The sequence below is a fragment of the Cetorhinus maximus genome, chromosome 10, assembly GCF_964194155.1.
Source record: "Cetorhinus maximus chromosome 10, sCetMax3.hap1.1, whole genome shotgun sequence".
Classification (NCBI taxonomy): Eukaryota; Metazoa; Chordata; class Chondrichthyes; order Lamniformes; family Cetorhinidae; genus Cetorhinus; species Cetorhinus maximus.
The window spans coordinates 107,163,746-107,182,266 of NC_135888.1; positions in this window are offsets into that span (position 1 = coordinate 107,163,746).

An 18,521-nucleotide genomic window follows, 5' to 3' on the forward strand; every position below is an offset into this window, starting at 1 on the left:
GGCTTTAATCCAATTAAGACACACCCACAGACTAAACCTCTATTTTAAAAGAAAAATATTTTCTAGTAATATATACATTAATAGCTTCATGATAGTGGTAGAGGTTGCTGGTTTGGAAGGTGCTTTCAAAGGAGCCTTTGAGAGTTTTTGCAGTGCATTTTGCATTAGTTCTGCTACCATTGTGCATCAGCCGTGAAGGGAGTGAATGTTTAAGTTGGTCGATGTTTGATCGGCACCCAGACTGCTTTGTCCTGGATGGTGTCAAGCTCCTTGTATTGTTGGAGCCCCACTCATCCAGACAAGTGGTGAGTATTCTATCACACCTGATTTGTTGGACAGGCTGTGTGCAGTCAGGAGGTGAGTTACTCGCCTCAGAATTCCCAGTCTTTGACCTGCACTTTTAGCCACAGTATTTATATCTCCTCCATGCTGTGTTAACTTAATGTTAATCATAATTATGCAGCTCACTCTTGAGGCTTTCCCCTGCCTGGTTGATACTCTTTAATTACAAAGCTGAAAAAAATAAATCATTTTATTAAGAACTCCTGTCTCACTGAGGCCAATTCACAGGCAACAACCTGCTAAGAAAACTCTGCTCACATTTTGACAGCTGTGACAAATTCCACCAGACTGCCTGAGACAATCCACAATATTCGAAAACAATCAACAACATTCTAAAGGAAATAATCCACAACGTTCTTTAAAAAATGTCAATTCACCCTATCTCCATGCTAACAGATACTTAAAAAAAATTCCAGGGCCGGATCCCAACCCAAATCTTTGCCAAAAACTAATCAGTTCCTCCTTAGGCCATACCCTATCTAGGCACCAAGTTTCGTTGAAATCTGTCCATTAGTTTTTGATTATCAGATTAGAAAGGGAGAATACTAATCCTGTCTGCATTCAGTGGCAGACTTAATGAATCTAGAACTGAAAGCTCGTCTCAGTAATGGTGACCATGAAACTATTGGATTGTCATAAAAACCTTTCCGGTTCACTAATTTCCTTTAGGGAAGGAAATCTGCCATCCTTATCTGGTTCTGGCCTACATGTGACTCCAAACCTACAGCAACGACTCTTAACTGTCCTCTGAAATGGCCTAGTAAGCTACTTTGTTGTGCAAAACTGCTACAGAAAAGTCAAATGGGTCTAAAACCTGGAACTCCCTTCCTAACAGCATGGTGGGTGTACTTACACCAGATGGACTGCAGTGGTTCAAAACGGCAGTGCACCAACACCTTCTCTAAGGAAATTAGGCAAGAGCAATAATTCCTCGCCTTTCCAGCGATGCTCACGTCCCATGAAAAAATAAATTAAAAAATGCATCCAACTGTTGCCTGCTGAGATAAGCTATTAGTACAGATTAGGAATTAACCAGAGTCCTTCTTGATCTGTATGTTTTAGTACAATACTGTAGGTGCTGCATTTGGATGATCAGCTGGAGCTCAATATTGTAAAACTAGCAAAGATTTCCTATTGCAGGTCAGGCTCTTCAGATGACTTCACTTCATTGTGTGAGGAAGATGCAATTTCTTAATTTCAATGCATGGCAATTTGACCCTTGATTTCCAGGATAGTATAATAAACATGGTCGGAGTTAATGAGTTCATTGTAATGTTTGCCATTGTACCTGAACTTGAGTGACTAGAGGTTGTTGAGAATGGTAGACTTGTGGTGACAGTATGTGTTAAAACTGGTTTAAAATACTTGTGAAAGAACAATTATTCCCAGTAGGTTTGTAAACAAGCAACATATGATGTACAAATAGAGTAGAGGCTAGAGGGAGCTGTTGCACAGCAAAGCTTTACTGAGTTTTAAATTTATTTTTGGTCAGATGCTGCCACCTGATGGCGAAGGTTTTGAACCAATGATACAGATAAACACTGACAAAATATGAACATGAACACAGCAGTCAAGGAATGCAAAACAGGGAGCTTTAAATATCATTAGAGGGCAATAATCATGATTTTGAAAGTGAATACAGCAACAGTGATGAAGGTGATACAATAACATCACCGGAGACTGCTGCAAGGTGGATTTGAAGCGCAGTATATCTGAGGTAGCAAATTTCAGGAGTGAAAATGCCCCTTTAATATAGAAAGAAATAATTTACCTTTGCAGAATTTACACATAGAGAAAACTGCTACCACCTTTGGCCAACACATGAAACTGACATGGAATAACATCAAGCTGACCCTTAGGACCAAACTGATGGTTTATAAGGCAACTTGCTCTGTGGCTGTGAAAGATAGACAACTTACAGCTATCAAGAAAATAAGCTGGATTTCCATCTTTGCTGTCTGCAGTGCATTGTGGGTATATCCAGCCACGACAAAGTCGCAAATGTGGCAGTCTTCTCAAAGGCAGAGCTCCCAAGGTTGTTAGCACTCATCAAACAGGCAACTTTGTTGGCTTGGGTATGTCAGTAGGATGGAAAACTTCATGGTGAAGTAGCTATAGCCAGATGACCAGTAGGACACCCAAAGTTCTGCTTCAAGGATGCTTGCAAGCATGACATGAAGGCCCTAAACATCGATTACCGCGCTTAGGAGTCACTAAAACAACTTTCATATGGATAATGCTGAGGATGAAGGATAAATACCTTTCCAAAACCAAAAGGCTTGACTTTTTTTTATTCATTTATGTCGCTGGCTAGGCCATTATTTATTGCCCATCACTAATTACCCTTGAGAGGGTGGTGGTGAGCTGCCTGCTTGAACCGCTGCAGTCCATGTGGTGCAGGTACACCCACAGTGCAGTTTGGGAGGGAGTTCCAGGGCCAGAATTTTATGTTAATTGGCCAGCCAGTGTGAAATCGTGGTGAGGGGCCGATTGTAGGCGGTGGACTGTTTCCCACCCGCTCCCGGGCCCGCCCGAAGACCCGAAAATCCTGCCCTTTGAATTTCTCTTTCTGCTCATCATACATATTTTCCTAAAAACAAAAAGCTAAAAGCTACTGCGGATGCTGGAAATCCAAAACAAAATAAAAACAGAATTACCTGGAAAAACTCAGCAAGTCTGGCAGCATCGGCGGAGAAGAAATCAGTCAACGTTTCGAGCCCTCATGGCCCTTCAGCAGAACTGAAGCATAGTTTCAACAAGGGAGAAATATAAATTGGTTTAAGGTGGGTGGGGGGGAAGAGACACATTGAGGGTGTGGTGTGAGCAGATAATCAAAAGATGTCAGAGACAAAAGGGTCAAAGAGGTGTTGAAGGTGGTGGTCTTTGTCTGAGAAAAGTGCTAATTAAGAATGCAAGACAGGATATTCAAAGTACAGCTCTAGTGGGGGTGGGGTGGAAAGACTAAAGGTTTTAGTTTTAGATTTAAAAATAATGGAAATAGGTGGGGAAAGAAGAATCTATATAAATTATTGAAAAAAAAGGCGGGTGGGGGGGGAAAAGAAACGGGGTGGGGATGGGGGGAGGGGGGTTTAAGATCTAAAGTTGTTGAATTCAATATTCAGCCCAGAAGGCTGTAAAGTGCCTAGTCGGAAGATGAGGTGCTGTTCCTCCAGTTTGCGTTGGGCTTCACTGGAACAATGCAGCAAGCCAAGGACAGACATGTGGGCAAGAGAACAGGGTGGAGTGTTAAAATGGCAAGCGACAGGGAGGTTTGGGTCTTTCTTGCGGACAGACCGCAGGTGTTCCGCAAAACGGTCGCCCAGTTTGCGTTTGGTCTCTCCAATGTAGAGGAGACCGCATTGGGAGCAACGAATGCAGTAGACTAAGTTAGGGGAAATGCAAGTGAAATGCTGCTTCACTTGAAAGGAGTGTTTGGGCCCTTGGACGGTGAGGAGAGAGGAAGTGAAGGGGCAGGTGTTGCATCTTCTGCGTGGGCATGGGGAGGTGCCATAAGTGGGGGTTGAGGAGTAGGGGGTGATGGAGGAGTGGACCAGGGTGTCCCGGAGGGAACGATCCCTACGGAATGCCGTCAAGGGGGGTGAAGGGAAGATGTGTTTGGTGGTGGCATCATGCTGGAGTTGGCGGAAATGGCGGAGGATGATCCTTTGAATGCGGAGGCTGGTGGGGTGATAAGTGAGGACAAGGGGGACCCTATCATGTTTCTGGGAAGGAGGAGAAGGCGTGAGGGAGGATGCGCGGGATATGGGCCGGACACGGTTGAGGGCCCTGTCAACGACCGTGGATGGAAAACCTCGGTTAAGGAAGAAGGAGGACATGTCAGAGGAGCTGTTTTTGAAGGTAGCGTCATCAGAACAGATGCGACGGAGGCGAAGGAACTGAGAGAATGGGATGGAGTCTTTACAGGAAGCGGGGTGTGAGGAGCTGTAGTCGAGGTAGCTGTGGGAGTCGGTAGGCTTGTAATGGATATTGGTGGACAGTCTATCATCAGAAATTGAGACAGAGAGGTCAAGGAAGGGAAGAGAAGTGTCAGAGATGGACCATGTGAAGATGATGGAGGGGTGGAGATTGGAAGCAAAATTAATAAATTTTTCCAGGTCCCGACGAGAGCATGAAGCAGCACCGAAGTAATCATCGATGTACCGGAGAAAGAGTTGTGGGAGGGGGCCGGAGTAGGACTGGAACAAGGAATGTTCCACATACCCCATAAAGAGACAGGCATAGCTGGGGCCCATGCGGGTACCCATAGCCACACCTTTTATTTGGAGGAAGTGAGAGGAGTTAAAGGAGAAATTGTTCAGTGTGAGAACAAGTTCAGCCAAACGGAGGAGAGTAGTGGTGGATGGGGATTGTTGGGGCCTCTGTTCAAGGAAGAAGCTAAGGGCCCTCAGACCATCCTGGTGGGGGATGGAGGTGTAGAGGGATTGGACATCCATGGTGAAGAGGAAGCGGTTGGGGCCAGGGAACTGGAAATTGTTGATGTGACGTAAGGTGTCAGAGGAATCACGGATGTAGGTGGGAAGGGACTGGACAAGGGGAGAGAGAAGGGAGTCAAGATAACGAGAAATGAGTTCCGTGGGGCAGGAACAGGCTGACACGATCGGTCTGCCAGGACAGTTCTGTTTGTGGATTTTGGGTAGGAGGTAGAAGCGGGCCGTCCGAGGTTGGGCGACTATCAAGTTGGAAGCTGTGGGAGGAAGATCTCCAGAGGAGATGAGGTCAGTGACAGTCCTGGAAACAATGGCTTGATGTTCTGTGGTGGGGTCATGGTCCAGGGAGAGGTAGGAGGAAACGTCTGCGAGTTGACGCTCAGCCTCCGCGAGGTAGAGGTCAATGCGCCAGACAACAACAGTACCACCCTTGTCAGCGGGTTTGATGACAATGTTGGGGTTGGACCTGAGAGAACGGAGTGCAGTGAGTTCAGAGAGAGACAGATTAGAATGGGTGAGAGGAGCAGAGAAATTGAGACGGCTAATGTCACGCCGACAGTTCTCAATGAAAAGATCAAGAGAAGGTAAGAATCCAGAGGGAGGGGTCCAAGTGGAGGGAGAATATTGGAGGTGGGTAAAAGGATCCGTTGAACGGGGAGAGGACTCCTGCCCAAAGAAGTGAGCACGGAGACGAAGACGGCGGAAGAAGAGTTCAGCATCATGCCGAGCCCGAAATTCATTGAGATGAGGGCGTAAGGGTATGAAACTAAGTCCTTTGCTGAGCACTGAACGTTCAGCATCGGAGAGGGGAAGGTCAGGGGGTATAGTGAATACGCGGCTGGGGCTGGGATTGGAAGATGGGGTGAGGACGGAGGGACAAGCAGGGGTGGAGGGTCCCCGATGGGTGTTGGAGTCGATGAGTTGTTGGAGCTTGCGTTCCTTAGCACTTGAGAGAAAGAGAAAAAGTTTCTTGTTGAGGCGACGGATGAGGCGAAGAATAAAATGAAACTGGGGGCACGCGCAGCTTTGAAAAAGGGTGCGGCGGTGCTGCTGGAGGGAGAGGTCGAGTGTGTTCATATGGCGGCGCATGGCACTGAGTGTGGATCTCAGAATGCGACGGGAACAGCAGTCCGAGAAACGTTTTATGTCCCGGAGATACCTGTAATCCTGGGTGGGTTCGAAACAAGAGGGATGGAATTTCAGTTGAAATCCACGTGGGGTGAGTCGGAGACGGAGACAGTCACTGAGAAAGGAGATATGGCTGTGAAAGCGGGTTTTAGTAAACACCTTGTCAAACACCAGGAGAGAAATGGAAAGCAATGAAGGTGAGCAGGGCAGAAGAGACAGTCGGAAATCCTGTCGGAGGACAGAACCATACTTCTTCCAAGAGGGCATTTTTTTGAAGAGAGGTGGCAGTCAATCAAACACAAAGATAAAAACAAAAAGCTAAAAGCTACTGCGGATGCTGGAAATCCAAAACAAAATAAAAACAGAATTACCTGGAAAAACTCAGCAAGTCTGGCAGCATCGGCGGAGAAGAAATCAGTCAACGTTTCGAGCCCTCATGGCCCTTCAGCAGAACTGAAGCATAGTTTCAACAAGGGAGAAATATAAATTCCTTGAACAGAGGCCCCAACAATCCCCATCCACCACTACTCTCCTCCGTTTGGCTGAACTTGTTCTCACACTGAACAATTTCTCCTTTAACTCCTCTCACTTCCTCCAAATAAAAGGTGTGGCTATGGGTACCCGCATGGGCCCCAGCTATGCCTGTCTCTTTATGGGGTATGTGGAACATTCCTTGTTCCAGTCCTACTCCGGCCCCCTCCCACAACTCTTTCTCCGGTACATCGATGATTACTTCGGTGCTGCTTCATGCTCTCGTCGGGACCTGGAAAAATTTATTAATTTTGCTTCCAATCTCCACCCCTCCATCATCTTCACATGGTCCATCTCTGACACTTCTCTTCCCTTCCTTGACCTCTCTGTCTCAATTTCTGATGATAGACTGTCCACCAATATCCATTACAAGCCTACCGACTCCCACAGCTACCTCGACTACAGCTCCTCACACCCCGCTTCCTGTAAAGACTCCATCCCATTCTCTCAGTTCCTTCGCCTCCGTCGCATCTGTTCTGATGACGCTACCTTCAAAAACAGCTCCTCTGACATGTCCTCCTTCTTCCTTAACCGAGGTTTTCCATCCACGGTCGTTGACAGGGCCCTCAACCGTGTCCGGCCCATATCCCGCGCATCCTCCCTCACGCCTTCTCCTCCTTCCCAGAAACATGATAGGGTCCCCCTTGTCCTCACTTATCACCCCACCAGCCTCCGCATTCAAAGGATCATCCTCCGCCATTTCCGCCAACTCCAGCATGATGCCACCACCAAACACATCTTCCCTTCACCCCCCTTGACGGCATTCCGTAGGGATCGTTCCCTCCGGGACACCCTGGTCCACTCCTCCATCACCCCCTACTCCTCAACCCCCACTTATGGCACCTCCCCATGCCCACGCAGAAGATGCAACACCTGCCCCTTCACTTCCTCTCTCCTCACCGTCCAAGGGCCCAAACACTCCTTTCAAGTGAAGCAGCATTTCACTTGCATTTCCCCTAACTTAGTCTACTGCATTCGTTGCTCCCAATGCGGTCTCCTCTACATTGGAGAGACCAAACGCAAACTGGGCGACCGTTTTGCGGAACACCTGCGGTCTGTCCGCAAGAAAGACCCAAACCTCCCTGTCGCTTGCCATTTTAACACTCCACCCTGTTCTCTTGCCCACATGTCTGTCCTTGGCTTGCTGCATTGTTCCAGTGAAGCCCAACGCAAACTGGAGGAACAGCACCTCATCTTCCGACTAGGCACTTTACAGCCTTCTGGGCTGAATATTGAATTCAACAACTTTAGATCTTAAACCCCCCTCCCCCCATCCCCACCCCGTTTCTTTTCCCCCCCCACCCGCCTTTTTTTTCAATAATTTATATAGATTCTTCTTTCCCCACCTATTTCCATTATTTTTAAATCTAAAACTAAAACCTTTAGTCTTTCCACCCCACCCCCACTAGAGCTGTACTTTGAATATCCTGTCTTGCATTCTTAATTAGCACTTTTCTCAGACAAAGACCACCACCTTCAACACCTCTTTGACCCTTTTGTCTCTGACATCTTTTGATTATCTGCTCACACCACACCCTCAATGTGTCTCTTCCCCCCCACCCACCTTAAACCAATTTATATTTCTCCCTTGTTGAAACTATGCTTCAGTTCTGCTGAAGGGCCATGAGGGCTCGAAACGTTGACTGATTTCTTCTCCGCCGATGCTGCCAGACTTGCTGAGTTTTTCCAGGTAATTCTGTTTTTATACATATTTTCCTGTTTTGACTGTTCCAGTATTCCCTTGGCCAGCCTCCCACGTTGCAACCACCATAAACTTGAATTTACCCAAAACTCTGCTGCCTGTACCCTAACTCACACCAAGTCCTGTGCACCCATAATCCCCGTGCTCTCTGACCTATATTGGTTCTGGTTCGGCAACATTTTGATTTAAAAATTCTTATCCTTGTTTTCAAATTTCTCCACGGCCTGAGTCCTCCGTATATTAATCACTTTCTCCAGCCCTACAACCCCATAAGATTTGTGTGCTCCTTCAATTTTGGCCTCTTGCATATCACCGATTTTCATTGTCTCACCATTGGCAACTGTGTCTTCAGCTGCCTAGTTGCTGAGCACTGGAATTGCTTTCCTAAATCTCTCTGCATCACCCTCCCCCTTTAAGACACTCCTTCAGACCTATTTCTTTGATCAGGCTTTTGTTCACTGGTCGTAATATCTCATTATGTGGCTTGGTGTCAAATTTTGCTCACTAATGCTCCAATGAAATACTTTGGGATCTTTCACTATATTAAAAGCATTGTATAAATATAGGTTGTTGCTGTTGTCACTGAGAAGTGCCGTGGGACATAAAGGTATTACATAAATGAAAATTGTTGTTTTGATGAAAGGCAAACTTTGTCCACGTCAATTCTATCTCTTCGGAAACAGACCAACTCTTGGAATACAATCGGGCAGAGAAGGCAAAAACCCTGGAATAACTTAAGAAGCAGTTGAATGCCATGATTATGGAGGACTACAAAGTTTCTCTTGCTGGATTAAATAAAGGATGCTCTTCCTCATCTGTAACTATTTTGTGACGACTAGTCTGCTGTAGTGTGGGCGGCATTTTGATGTATAGTCTCCTTATTTGCATCACCAAAACATGAGACACAGCTCTAGTTTAATGAGAGGGGAATCACTGTAATTCTATACAAATCAATCTTATATAAGTGGCACTTTGTTTTCAGTTACTATTTACATAAAATATATCTTTTATGTTGTGCATTGACTTTGTTCATGTTTGAACAGAACAGATAATGTTGAAAGTTTAATTAAATTTTTTAAACAGACTATGACTGATTTTGGTGGCCTCTGCTGGGTGGAAATGTGAACGTTATGCACTGAAAATTGCAACATTTAACTTACCGTTGCTTTTTTCAACCCTTTGTAGAAATAAGTGGCCAGGGCACCTGTCTGTTTTATCCAGGAGCCTGCTTGCAGCATGCAAGTTGGGGCCTCTGCACAATCTTCTCATTCATAAAAGGAGTAGAGAAGTCTAATAAACTCTAGCCCAGTGCCTCCCAAACTATTTTCCAATGTGACCCTATTTTAACACACAGATGCCAGCAAAAAGAAAACAGCAATAAAGCAGCATAGTATCATTCAATATATTGTTCAAAGTTCACATATTAGAAATTAACATATAATAGTACATCATATAAATATGAAAATCTGCATTGTTCATGTACTTTGTAAAAATGTTATTATCTTATGTACTCATGAAGGTTTTAGCTAAGCTTTTCACTTTTTAAATTCAATCATGGGACTTGGTGTTGCTGGCTAGGCCAGCATTTATTGCCCATCCTTAAATGCCCTTGAGAAGGTGGTGGTGACCTGCCTTCTTGAACCACTGCAGTCCATGTGGTGTAGGTACACCCACAATGCTGTTGGGGGGGGAGTTTCAGGATTTTGACCCAGCGACAATGAAAAAATGGCAATATATTTCCAAGTCAGAAAGGTGAGTGACTTGGAGGGGATCTTCCAGGTGGTGGTGTTCCAATGTATCTGCTACCCTTGACCTTCTAGATGATAGTGGTCGTGGGTTTGGAACGTGCTGTCTACGGAAGCTTAGTGAGTTCCTACAGTGCATCTTGTAGATGGTACACACTGCTGCCACTGTGCATCAATGGTGTGAATGTTTGTGGATGGGGTGCCAATCAAGCTGGCTGCCTTGTCCTGGATGGTGTCAAGCTTCTTGAGTGTTGTTGGAGCTGTACTCATCCAGGCAAGTGGAGAGCATTCCATCACACTCTTGATTTGTGCCTTGTAGATGGTGGACAGGCTTTGGGGAGTCAGGAGGTGAGTTACTCGCCACAGGTTTTGTAGTGATTGTAAGTAAAACCTTTCCTACTGTTTTAGGGATCATTTGATTGCATTAACGAATCAGCCCTAAGTGCGGGGAAACCTAGGCATGGAGTTTTCTCGTCGTGGGCCTGGTTCAAGCATGTAGCTTCTTCACGAGCTCTGTAAATAAAGTCAACTGTTTCAAGTTAGAAACCAGTCTGGTACAACCAAGTTTATTTAAATTGGGACGAGGATAAATAGCTCTGACGCTGCACCTCACCTCATGAATGTGAGTACGTCAATTCTTAAGGAAAGACAGAAAAGTATACTCACCAGTCATGCCACTCTTTGGCAGAATTGACCCTTATGACTTGTCCAGGGAAGGTTGGAGCCAATACATAGAGCGGCTAGGTTTTTATTTTGTGATGAATGAAATAACAGTGGAGGAGAAGCAGGAAACAATTCTTTTAAGTGTCCATGGGACCAAGACATATAACCTCATCCGTAGCCTGACGGCCTTGAATGCGCCAAATTCTAAGTCTTTTAATGAGCTGGTAGACCTTGTGAAGACACATTTTTAGCCGAAGCCTTAGGTAATTATGCAAAGATTTAAATTCAACTAAAGAGTATGAGCTCCGGGTGAGTCAATCACAACCCTTTTATCGTGAAGTTAAAACAGTTGACTGAGCACTGTGACTTTGGAGATACCCTCAATGACATGTTGTAAGATCGTTTGGTTTATGGCATACGTTATTCAGCGCTGTTTACTTCCAGAAGTTATTATTGATCTGAAGCGGGCCATAGAAATAGCGCTAGCTAGAAATACTGCTGAGAGGGATTTGCAGGCTTTGCAGAGTGTGCAACATGGTGCTGTTCTTCAGTTGGGGTGGGGACCTACCGCTGGGTATGGTGTGAAAACCAGGGAGACAACCGCAAAGCAGGAACAGTCTCCACTGCTCGAAAAATGAACAGGCATACTAGAAGCATCTCACCAACAATTCAGGAATTAATTTGTTACCGATGTGGGGATAACCATGTACCGGAAACCTGCAGATTTAAAGAGGCAGAATGCCACTACTGTCACAAAAAGGGGCATGTTATAATGTAAAGCAGGGCAAAATCAAGACAGCCAATTAGACAGCTGACCAAAATTATTGAAGTGCACAATATAACTGAATCAGACACTGCTAATACTGATATCCATTCCCTATACAATATCAAAGCAGTAAAAACTGAGCCAGTCACTGTCAACTTTCAAGTGAATAGGAAGCCTTTAGACATGGAGGTAGACACAGGAGCATCGACCACGGTGGTGGGAGGACACACGTTTAAATACCTAAGTGAAGATACCCAGCCTTTGAATCTGGAGCAAATCATGGCTCAGCTGAAGATGGTCACTGGAGAGGCAATACAGGTAAAAGGCATTGCCACTGTACCTGTATCCTATAGGCAACAGACAGACCAGCTTCCAGTGATCATTGTAACAGGTGAAGGACCTAGTCTTCTGGGCCGCGATTGGTTAAAAGAAAGAAATTAAACTCAACTGGTCAGAAACTTTTCAAGTTAGAACAGGAGGAATTCCTGAGCTGTTAAAGAAGTATGGCAGTGTATTTCATGACTAATTGGGAAAGATTAAGGCCTAAAAGCAAAAATATATGAAGATTCGGAAGCAACATCTCGGTTCTTCAGACCTGTGCCTTACTCCCTGAAGGGGAAGGTGGATGCAGAATTGTGCCGCTTAGAGAAGTTAGGAATAATCCAGCCAGTCCAATTTTCAGAATGGGCAACGCCCATAGTCCCTGTGATGAAACCAAATCAAACCGTTCGCATCCGCAGAGACTACAAATTAACTGTGATCAAGGCTTCTAAATTAGATAAATATCCTAGCCTGAGGATTGAAGACCTGTATGCTAAGCTTGCTGGAGGAAAATCCTGCACAAAACTGGACATGATCCAAGCATACCAACAGCTAGAGCTGGACAGCACAACTAGAGGGTATGTAATAATCAACATGCACAAGGGCCTGTACCAACATACACACCTATCCTTTGGTGTATCATCTGCCTGTGCGATTTTCCAAAGAACCATAAAAAGCCTATTGCAAGGACTTCCCCGAGTTCTAGTGTATCTGGATGACACCCTGATCACTGGACCAATGGAAGCCAAACATTTGGCCAACCTAGAAGAGGTTTTAAGGAGATTTTTGGAAGCTGGTGTATGATTGCAGAAAGAGAACTGTCCATTCCAAGTGAATGAAGTCACTTATTTGGGTCATCGAGTGATGTCCAACGGTTGCATCCAGTAGAGGAGAAAGTCAGGGCAATCAAGGGGGCACTGCCTCCTACCAGTGTCACTGAACTCAAGTCTTTTTTGGGTATGATAAATTATTACGATCACTTCTTGCCAAACATGTCAACAGTGTTAGCCCCTTTACACTTATTATTGAAAAAGGACCATAGATGGTCATGAAAGGCACAACAAGAAGAAGCCTTCGTAAAAGTCAAGAAGCTATTACACTTATCATGTCTACTAGTACTACACTAGTACTAGACCCAACAAAAGAGCTAATATTAACCTGTGATGCATCTCCCTACAGTGTGGGAGCAATGTTGTCACACAGAATGGAAAATGGTTCCGAAAGGCCAATAGGCTATGTCTCCAGGACCCTCACTGCAGCCAAGATGGGTTACTCACAACTTGAAAAAGAAGGTTTATCCATAATATTTGGAGTAAAGAAATTCCATCAATATCTGCATTGTCGACATTTCACCATAGTGTAAGATCACAAGCCACTAATTAGTTTATTTAGTGAAGATAAAGCAATTCCACCAATGGCCTCTGTCAGAATTCAACGATGGGCCTTGCTTCAGTCGGCATATGAGTACACCTTTGTCAGGAAGATATAATAATTTTCATAATGTTATTGGAATTTATGGTAAAGTACAGTAATAATGGGATCTGTGCCTATGGATGTATGTGTGTGTGTGTGTGTGTTTGTGTGTGACTCTGTGTGACTTAACTGAATTAAAGGCAGCTGGTCTGAAGGCTTTGATGTATCAGAAGATGAGTTAGGTTTGAAATGTTAAGTAGGTAAACATGGGGGAAGTTTTAGGATGTAAGGTGCAAAGGGAACATTTGCATTTTTAAATAAACCAGACTAGCTTGAATTCAAAAGAGGGAGTAAAATATTTCACCTAGCCAGGAGAAGTTAAGAAACAATGTGTTTATTTTTCCCAAAGATTACTGGTAAAATTGGTACTATGATAGATTTTATTATTAGAGAGATAAATTCCGAAGACATAGTGAATGAATGGAAATTTGCATCCAAAGGGGAAAATATGTATAAAGGAGAGAAGGCTTTGTGTAAGGGAAGGAATTCTAAGATCTAACAAACATGAAAAACCTCTAACCTCTAAGCCTCAAAATGCTGACTGCAAAAACTGAAGTTAAGAAAACTCACTTTGAATTTGACTGCTCAGGGTATTGTGTTACTTTGCCTGGATCTTTTAAAATATGTGTGTTTTGCTGTTGCCTTAACAGAGGTGTAACTGGGAGTTAGATTACCTAGGGGAGATAGGAATTATCATAGTACTAATTTGTAAACCTATGCATGTGCTTAAAATCATTGTTTTTTTTCTATTTAATAAAGGTTTAATTTAGTTTTGTAAGAAACCAATAAGACTTGGTAGTCTTATTACTTCTGAATTCAAAGCATGCATCTCGAAATATATGCAAATCGCAAAACAGCTATGGCAGTTGTTTCAAGTTTCCCTGTGAGTTTGAGCAGCTTGGCATTTACCATTGGCTATGCCATAACAACCTTTATGCGCCATCCGGGTGTGCACATAGCAAAAGTAGATGCACTCAGTCGTCTTCCATTGCCAGATAGCATTGTATATGCTCCAGTGCCTCAAGAAGTTGTAATTGTGGTGAATTTCCTGGACACCTCACTGGTCTGTGCGAAGCAAGTAAAGTATTACACAAACCAGGATCTAATTTTATCAAAAGTCCGAGACTAGGTATTGCAAGGATGGTCGAATGCACCAGTCTCTGAAGAAATAAAATCATTCTATGCCCGTAAAACTAAGTTAAGTTGCCAAGAAGGGGAGCAAAAGTCATTCTCCCTTCACAAGGAAGAGAACAACTCTTGACAGAGTGCCACAGTGTGCATCAGACATTTCGAAAATGAAGATGCTCCCGCGAAGCTACCTCCGGTGGCCAGGTATAGGCTGTGATATAGAAAAAATGGTTAAACAATGTCTCCAGTGTCAGCAACAACAGAAGTTGCCTGTTTCAGCTCCACTACATTCGTGGGAGTGGCCTGGTTGACCCTGGGTTAGGCTATATATAGACTATGTAGGTCAATATTTAGGTACCATATTTTTATTGATCATCGAAGTACATTCTAAGTGACTGGTTGTGTGCAACTGTGGAAAATCTGTGCCAATGGTTTAGTATACATGACCTACCAGAAGTCATTGTTTCGGATAATGGTACTGCTTTCACTAGTGTGGAATTCCAGAGATTCATGAGTTTAAATGGGATTAAACATATTAAAAAAGCGCCATATCATCCGCCATCCAATGGGTTAGCAGAAGGAGCAGTGCAAACCTTCAAAACAGGAATGAAGAAGTTATCTGAAGGAACATGAGAAATAATAATTTCACAATTTCTACTCAACTATCACATGACCCCTCATGCAACTATGGGTTCAGCCTCCACATTCAAAGGATCATCCTCCGCCATTTCCGCCAACTCCAGCATGATGCCACCACCAAACACATCTTCCCTTCACCCCCCCGGCAGCATTCCGCAGGGATCGCTCCCTCTGGGACACCCTGGTCCACTCCTCCATCAGCCCCTACACCTCAACCCCCTCCCACGGCACCTTCCCATGCAACCGCAGAAGGTGCAACACCTGCCCCTTTACTTCCCCTCTCCTCGCCGTCCAAGGGCCCAAACACTCCTTTCAAGTGAAGCAGCATTTCACTTGCACTTCCCTCAATTTAGTCTACTGCATTCGCTGCTCGCAATGCGGTTTCCTCTACATGAGAGAGACCAAACACAGACTGGGTGACCGCTTTGCAGAACACCTTTGGTCTGTCCGCAAGCATGACCCAGACCTCCCTGTCGCTTGCCATTTCAAGACACCACCCTGCTCTCATGCCCACATGTCCATCCTTGGCCTGCTGCAATGTTCCAGTGAAGCTCAACGCAAACTAGAGGAACAGCACCTCATCTTCTGACATGGCACTTTACAGCCTTCCGGACTGAATATTGAGTTCAACAATTTTAGATCATGAACTCTCTCCTCCATCCCCACCCCCTTTCCGATCCCCCTTTTTTCCAATAATTTATATAGATTTTTCTTTTCCCACCTATTTCCATTATTTTTAAATGTATTTCCATCCATTGTTTTATCTCTACCTTTTAGCCTATTTCGATCCCTTCCCCCCCTCCACTAGGGCTATCTGTACCTTGCTCGTCATGCTTTCTACCCTTAATGTCACCTATTATCACGTTCCTTAGATTATATCACCACCTTCAACACCTCTTTGTCCTTTTGTCTATGACATCATTTGGCAATCTCCACCTATCACTGGCCCTCTATCCAGCTCTACTTGTTGCATCCCCCCCCCACCCACTTAAACCAGTTTATATTTCACCTCTCTTCTATTTTTCCTTAGTTCTGTTGAAGAGTCGTACGGACTCGAAACGTTAACTGTGTTCCTCTCCGCAGATGCTGTCAGACCTGCTGAGTTTTTCCAGGTACTTTTATTTTTGTTATGCGTTCAACATCATCTGAATTACTGTTGAACCTTCGTACAAGATTCTGTCTGGTTTTTCCTAACTTAGAGGGGAATAAGACCATAAGACCATAAGACATAGGAGCAGGAATTAGGCCATTCGGCCCATCGAGTCTGCTCAAGCTATTCAATCATGGCTGATAAGTTTCTCAACCCAATTCTCCCGCCTTCTCCCCGTAACCTTTGATCCCCTTACCAATCAAGAACCTATCTATCTCGGTCTTAAATACACTCAATGACCTGGCCTCCACAGCCTTCTGTGGCAATGAATTCCATAGATTCACCACTCTCTGGCTAAAGAAGTTTCTCCTCATCTCTGTTCTAAAAGGTCTTCCCTTTACTCTGAGGCTGTGCCCTCGGGTCCTAGTCTCTCCTACTAATGGAAACATCTTCCCCATGTCCACTCTACCCAGGCCTTTCAGTATTCTGTAAGTTTCAATCAGATCCCCCCTCATCCTTCTAAACTCCATCGAGTATAGACCCAGAGTCCTCAAACGTTCCTCATATGTTAAGCCTTTCATTCCTGGGATCGTTCTCATGAATCTCCTCTGGACCCTCTCCAGGGCCAGAACATCCTTCCTGAGATACGGGGCCCAAAATTGCTCACAATATTCTAAATGTGGTCTGACCAGAGCCTTATAAAGCCTCAGCAGCACATCCCCGCTTTTATACTCTAGTCCTCTCGAAATAAATGCTAACCTGCATTTGCCTTCCTAACTACCGACTCAACCTGCAAGTTAACCTTAAGAGAATCCTGGACTAGGACTCCCAAGTCCCTTTGCACTCCAGATTTCTGAATTCTCTCCCCATTTAGAAAATAGTCTATGACTCTATTCTTCCTACCAAAGTGCATGACCTCGCACTTCCCCACATTGTATTCCATCTGCCACTTCTTTGTCCATTCTCCTAACCTGTCCAAATCCTCCTGCAGCCTCCCCGCCTCCTCAATACTACCTGTCCCTCCATCTATCTTTGTATCATCTGCAAACTTAGCCAGGATGCCCTCAGTTCCTTCATCTAGATCATTAATGTATAAAGTGAAAAGTTGTGGTCCCAACACTGATCCCTGCAGAACTCCACTAGTCACCGGCCACCAGCCTGAGAAGGACCCCCTTATCCCCACTCTCTGCCTCCTGCCAGACAGCCAATCTTCTATCCATGCTAGTACCTTGCCTCTAACACCATGGGCTCTTATCTTACTGAGCAGCCTCCTGTGCGGCACCTTGTCAAAGGCCTTCTGGAAGTCCAAGTAGATAACATCCATTGGCTCTCCTTTGTCTAACCTACTCGTTACCTCCTCAAAGAATTGTAACAGATTTGTCAGGCATGACCTCCCCTTGATGAAACCATGCTGACTTTGCCCGATTTTACCATGCACTTCCAAGTATTCTGAAATCTCATCCTTAATAATGGACTCTAAAATCTTACCAACGACCGAGGTCAGGCTAATCGGCCTGTAATTTCCCGTCTTTTGCCTCACTCGCTTCTTAAACAGGGGGGTCACATTAGCGATTTTCCAGTCCTCTGGGACCCTCCCTGACTCCAGTGATTCCTGAAAGATCACCACTAACGCCTCCACTTTCTCTTCAGCTATCTCCTTCAGAACTCTGGGGTGTAATCCACCTGGCCCAGGTGATTTATCCACCTTCGGACCTTTCAGTTTTCCTAGCACCTTCTCCTTGGTAATGGCCACCATACTCACCTCTGCCCCCCGACTCTCTTGAACTTTGGGGATGTTACTCGTGTCTTCCACCGTGAAGACTGACACAAAGTACCTATTCAGTTCCTCCGCCATTTCTTTGTTCCCCACTACTACTTCTCCAGCGTCATTTTCCAATGGCCCAATGTCCACTTTTTCCTCTCTCTTACCTTTTATATATCTAAAAAAGCTCTTGCAATCTTCTTTTGTATTACTGGCTAGTTTACCCTCATATTTAATCTTTGCCCTCCTTATTTCTTTTTTAGTTGTCCTCTGTTGGTCTTTGTAGGCTTCCCAATCCCCTGGTTTCCCACTGCTCTTCATCATATTGTATGCTTTCTCTTTAGCTTTTATGCGGTGCCTGACTTCCCTTGTCAGCCATGGTTGCCTCGTCCTCCCTTTAGCATGTTTCTTCTTCCTAGGGATGAATTTTTGCTGTGTCTCCCAAATTACTCCCAGAAATTCCTGCCTTTGCTGTTCCCCTGCAGGGAAGAACCACAGTAGTCAGAAAGTGAATCATGATATTCACAACAAAGTTCAAAAATTTATTGTGGGAGAGACAGTTTTCATGCAAAATTTTGGAAATGGACCTAGTTGGGTTCCTGGTATAATTGTCTCTGAAAATGGACCTTTGTCTTACGAAATGGAAGTGGGAAACCGGATTGTTTGAAAAAATGTGGATCATGTCAGGAGTAGAGAGACACACTAACAACCAATTATTCCGCCTGAAATTTATGTCAACTTTTCTGCTCTGAGGTGACAGATTGACCTGGAATAGACATACTT